Below are 6,259 nucleotides of genomic sequence, written 5' to 3'. Positions count from 1 at the left end.
AAAGTCACTATAGAAGATTAAACATCATAAGAGGTAAGAGTTAAGTTACAAGAGATTCACATAAAGTCACTATAGAAAATTAAGCATCATAAGAAGAGGTGAGGGTTAAGATTTTTTGATAGGGTGGGCAAACTATTATTAAGTGGTAAAGTTAATTATAGTTTGTGGGAGAAAACAAAAGGGTTTTTGGTTAGAGGTTGAAGAAAAAAATATTTACATAAATTTTCATAAAAAAGGTATTTAAAATGTTCATAAAAAAAGTCAAGGGTGAAAATTGGACGACGGAGGGGGGAAGCTATAGGAGGTAGGTTAAACACGTAAGGGTATCTCAAGTAATCAATAAAATGCAAGGGATTTCTGAATCACATACAAAATTGAGGGGGGATACAAACTACTCCCATCTACCCATTGTTTTTAAACTCATCCGAGACCGAGGCGTATCTCCCAAGTTAACTAGGTATCGGAGTTGAACGAGACTAATTCACAAAGTATTTTGAGACGACTGCATATCGTGAGATAAGCGAATCGTCTCTGGATGATATTTTCCAATATCTCGGGCGATACAAACGAGATAGCACAGAAAATGATTAACTCACGAGTTAAACGGGATCTATTGAACAAGATTTTCAAAATCTCATCCGAGTTAATCGAGACAAACAAGTTAAAGACTCAACCCTCTATTCTTTCACCCCCAAATCAATTTTTTTTTAATTATATATTTTTTTAGGTTCATTTTATAATAGGAATTATTTCTGAATTTTTTCAGAATTTTTTAGATTTTTTAAATGGTTAAAAACCATTGTCTCAATGTCGAACGAGACAACTTGAACGAGATGAGACGTATTATTCGAGTCAACTTGGTATCAGAGCTGAACGAGACGAGATATCGAGTTTAAAAACCATGCTCCTACCAGCCTCTTATTGGCTCTACCCTTGATCGCAAGTTATTCCCAAAGAAATCATTTTCAGTCGATCAAGCACAAAGTTCAAAAAGAAAAATGTTACACTTTATCATTTTCGTTTATTTTGCTATTAATCAGAGGAGATCACTCCATTAAACGAGTGTACTAAGAATTGTATCACCATCTTTATTAAAATCGATAAAATAATTTGTCATCTTATATTGTTCATCTCGAGATAGATTGTAAAATTTGTTGTCGACAAACCTCAAAAGAACCATATCCAAACCAAATGACTCAATTGAGTTAGAAATCATAACACAATAAAAGTAGGAGACTCGATTTACTTCAACAACAAGAAGATCTCCAATCTGAATATGAGCGGACACTCCTTCAAGAGTGATTCGGAAGCAATGATTGCTTCTCCCATAAGTAGGGATGCCGGGGTACTAATGAGAGATACACATCAACACTCAAATGGCCGAGACACTATTAAGAGAAAAAATCTTGGCGAGTAGACGCATTGAGCTTTGGAGGATTATCTTTTCATCAACCTACTTCGATTTACTATCTATTGTTCAACTGGTATCAAGTAATTCAGTTAGTTTTTATAATAAAAGATTTTAATCGTATATACTTAATTAAATCAAAGAATAGTACTGAAGTGACTTTAAAATTCACATCGATTCACACTTTGTTTACGTTGTTGTGTATACAAAATCATAGATGCTTTTCACTCGTACATAGATGTTTTTCATCGAGATACGGGTGAAAAGCATCTATGGTTCCATGCACACCTCCACATCAGCAAGAAGGATGAGTCCATATAATTTTTAAAGTCACTGCAGCACAATTTTAAATTAAAGGAAATTGTTGAGTGACATTAAAATTGACATCTTTCCACACATTGCTGATGTGGATAGATGTTTTTCATTGAGATATGAGTGAAAGCATCTATGATTATGTGGGCACCTCGACATCGGCAATGCTACTACAACAACGACTTTTCATGACACTTGTGAAAAAGAAATTGTTGACAGTTTTCATAAACACCGTCATCTAAAGTCCAATATTTGTATGAACAAAATACCGAAACTTTAAGAGGAATTTTTTTTTTGAAAAACCGTCATCTTAATGTTAAACATAAGATCAGGGTTTTTCAAAAAGCTGCCATCTTAAGTATTTATGGACCATATGGGACAGTTTTTCAGAAAATCAATATTGTTTGATTCGCGACTTAAAATGACAGTTATTGGATAAATCATCATCTTTTTTTATTATAATTTTATTTTTGATCCACATAAGATGACAGTTAAATGAAACAATGTCATCTAATGTGGTTTTACACGATTAGGCAAGAATAAAACGATGACCGTTAATAAAAATTGACATTTAATTTTGTTTTACAAGAATAAATATGATGACAACTTAATTAACAAACTGTCATCTAATTTGAGAATTTTTGTGTAAATTGTGACATTACCACAAATACATATGATGACGCTTTACTGAACATTCGTGGTTAGCCAATCTAAAATGAACCCAGTTCGTAGGTGTATGTAGAGAAAATTCATTTTTGGGTTTGCTTTGGTTTCCTAGATCGGTTCGCTTGTGCATATTTATAATTCAAGTATACAAGTTATAACCCGACCAAAATTCCATGGGTTCGTGATTCGCTTGATTTTACGAACCCCATACGAACCGTCTCGCGAATTTGTTCACTTCATACCAGTTCATGATTTGGACTAGTGGAAACGAATTGGGTAACATAGACCATAGATACATCAGATGACGTTGCATTGAAAAACTATCGAATGTTGCTCTACATGAATAAATATGATGAAAGTTTAATTAAAAATTGTCATCTAATTTCGGTAATTTTGTTTAAATTGTGACATTATCATTAATATATAAGATGACGCTTTACCGAGAACTGTCATTGAATGTATAGTAAATTAGAAAATTTGGTGCAAATACTTAGAATAAATAAGATGACAGATTTGGAAAAATCATCATCTAAGTGGAGATTTCCTAAAAGAAAAACACTTTGCTTATTAAGTAACTGTAGACACCCCATTTTTTGCACTCGCCTGATTAATCAACTCGTCAACCCGATCGCAACGGTTTCTAATAATGGATGTTTATTCTAATGCTTTATTTTGTTACCAGATATGTTTCAGAAATCTGGATGAGGTATCTCGAACTGACAAAATTGTAGAAACCACGCTACGCTAGGAAATATGACCCCAGAAGTATAGAAATCATCATCTTACAGACAAAAAGAAGCTTTACGATAAAAATCACTAAAAAATGATCAAATTACTAAAATAACCCTAACTTTAAAACATTCCTAGAGCCTACATTACGCTTATGAAAATCCATTCAAATAGATAAAACAACAAGTAGAAACCAAATAAATCATTTCGTCAATTTTCACAAAATTTGATAAAATTACAAAAATGCCTCTCATAAAGTTCACGATCATTCCGCACAAAAAACTTCATAAATGATAAAAATCAACATTTTCAATGAATTCCTTATGAAAAACCGATTCCAAAACATCCTGGAAAATTGAAAAATGACTTAAAATGCAAAAAATCATTTCCGAGAGGCAAAACGATAATTTTATAATTTTTATAATTAAAAATTTTGAAATTAATAAATAAAACATTAAATAATTAAAGTGAAATATTAATAAAATTAATTTAAAAATTTTAATCAAAAAAATCGATCAATCAGGCTCTCAGGCAAAATTGTTGATGGTTGCCAAGATATTTATTCAAAGACCCCTCCATCTGGGGGCCCAAAGAATTAAAGATATAATAAAGGGGGTTTTCCAAAAAATTAAAGTCAATCAAGTAAGACTAAAGTCAAAATCTTAAGGTCAATCAAATAAGACAAAAAGTCAAAATCCTAATAGAGTTCTAATTAAATAATAATTCTATTTAACAATCCTAATTAAATAATAATTCTATTTAATAGAATTCTAACTAAAATATAACTCTACCTAAAATAATTCTAATTAAAATATAACTCTAACGAAAAGAATTATAATTAAACACTAATTTTATCTAAACAAACACTTAAAAAATATATAAATAGGATTTTCGCACCAAATAAAAAATCCTAAGAGAAGTAGGTCAAAAAACTTCCCTAGCCTCCCATAAACCCTAATTTTGAAGTCCCAACTCCTTACTTAATACCCATACTTCGATTTTTAGCTTAAGAAACACCTAGAAACCCTTCCAAAACACTTAGAAAATCCGTAAATAAATCTGAAGAATCCAGATCTACGAAAGAGATACTTTGCCTCGAAGATCAGAAATCAGATCCGGAGACAAAACGAAGCGAGGAGTACTGTACAAGGAGTGATTTTATCAGATCTGAGGGAATATAATCGTTGCGTTCGAAGGTAAAATTCTTTTATTTTTTTATCTAGGTCTTTTAGTTAGCAATGTAATTTTATTTGGGATAAGTAGAGACCGGCATTGGCCGGGCAAGGTTGGTGCCTAACACCTTCCAACCCCGTAACGTGATCCCCGAACCCATATTTTTTACAGTAGGTTAGTTGATTTATCCGTTTTGAGTCTCTATTCAGTTCCTAGACCGTAATAACTAGGTGGCGACTCCCAAACCTCAAAAGCGGATTCGCGCGCCATGCAGATCGAGGACGCTTTCAATGGCAACTCTACTGGGGACCATTGAGGATCAGACTTGAAAAACCCCAAATATGGGATGCATTGCCAGTAGGACCTTTTTTTTATTTGATTTTTAGTTATTTGTTTATTTGTTTATTTTATTATTCTTTTATCATTTTTTTTTGACTTAATTATAGATCATTTGTTTGGATTTCAAGTACTTTATTTTGACACATTTTCATGGTTCAATATGTGATCATTCGGAATGACCCTAAATAATGCAGGATGTCAAGAGCATAACAGTGTGGAAAAAATGGTTCTTGAACCATTTTCATTATTTGGTTTATTTTATATTTTTTTGGTCGTATTATTTTTTCTTGACATTATTTGGATTGATTTTGGATAGGTCATTTTGGAGTATCTTTTTTTATGATTCAATCTAGGGTCGTTTTGGGATGACCCTAAATAATGAAAGATTCAAATTGACATAAATTGAGGACGGAATGATGGTGGTTGGGATGAGAGTTATGATTTTAAAAAAAAAATCTTGGATGAATTTTTTTTGTGCGTTACTAGGCATATGCGGCGAGTTGTGAAAATAAATTATTTGTGAGTAATGCGCTAACAAACAAAAAAAAGTGCTTTTTTTAATGTTGTTCATGATAAGGAGAGAATTTCAAGAAAAAAAATCATAAATTTTTTTTTTACGCGTGGTGTGCCATTAGCAGAAATCCGTTTTTGTTGTTTTTTATCTCCTTCTCCAATAGAAAAAAAATGAAAAATAGCAAAAAAATAAAAGTTTTTTTTTCTCTCTCTCTCTCTCCATCATACCTCTTCATCTCGCTTCTCCATCCTCTAATATCATAGCTTTAAATTTGAAGAGAAATTTGAATCAGAAAAAAAAAATGTGAATTGTAAAACAGAGTTTTCTCAAGATGCGCCCTTCGCCATGGCGAATAGGAGCTTGTATCCTTAGGTCTCTGATTTTTCCTATCTCCAAGGTTCCAAACAAAGGTAGTGAATCTGTGATCATCTAATGATGCTGGATTTGCTGTGATGGGCCTTCGTCCCTTACTTCAATTAATTGGGTTGGGTTTTCACTTGGTACGTTGAAATTCAAGAGAAGAGTCCATTGTTGTGATTTAAAAAAAAAAAAAAAAAACAAAAAGAGTTGAGTTGTATGTTGCTGGCAGCAACATATAAAAAACATATTGTTTTTGTCGTTGTGAGTATTGGCAGCATAATATTTAAAAAAAATAATAAAATAAAGAAGTGAGTGTTGTTGCTGCCAGCAATGCATGCTCAAAAAATTGATTGTGTGATTTGGATAGAAGAGAAAGAGAGAGTTAAATAAATAAATAAATAAATAAATAAATAAATAAAGATTCCTTTTTATTTTGTCCAATAATCAAGTTTTTTTTTAAAAGGTGGGTGTTTATGTTGTTAGCAACAACAAGAACAATATTCAAAATGAAAAAAAAAAAAAATAGTTGTTGTGAGGGTAGTAAATAGACAAAAAGGTAAAGCTAGCCTCATATGTTTAATAAGATTTCTTTCTTACTAAGGGTTATTAAGCTTACCACGTGACACTCATAAGCATGATCACCATAGACTTGTAGAGTATGGAATTCCATGAGCTTTCAAAAATGTATGAAAACAAATAAAAAGATTTTTCTTTTTCTTTTTTTTTTTGGGATTTTCATAGTCACCAATTTTCAAAAC

Source organism: Akebia trifoliata, chromosome 6 (genome assembly GCF_017979445.1).
Source record: "Akebia trifoliata isolate Shusen 1 chromosome 6, ASM1797944v1, whole genome shotgun sequence".
Taxonomy (NCBI): domain Eukaryota; kingdom Viridiplantae; phylum Streptophyta; class Magnoliopsida; order Ranunculales; family Lardizabalaceae; genus Akebia; species Akebia trifoliata.
Note: the sequence above shows the minus strand (reverse complement) of the source record.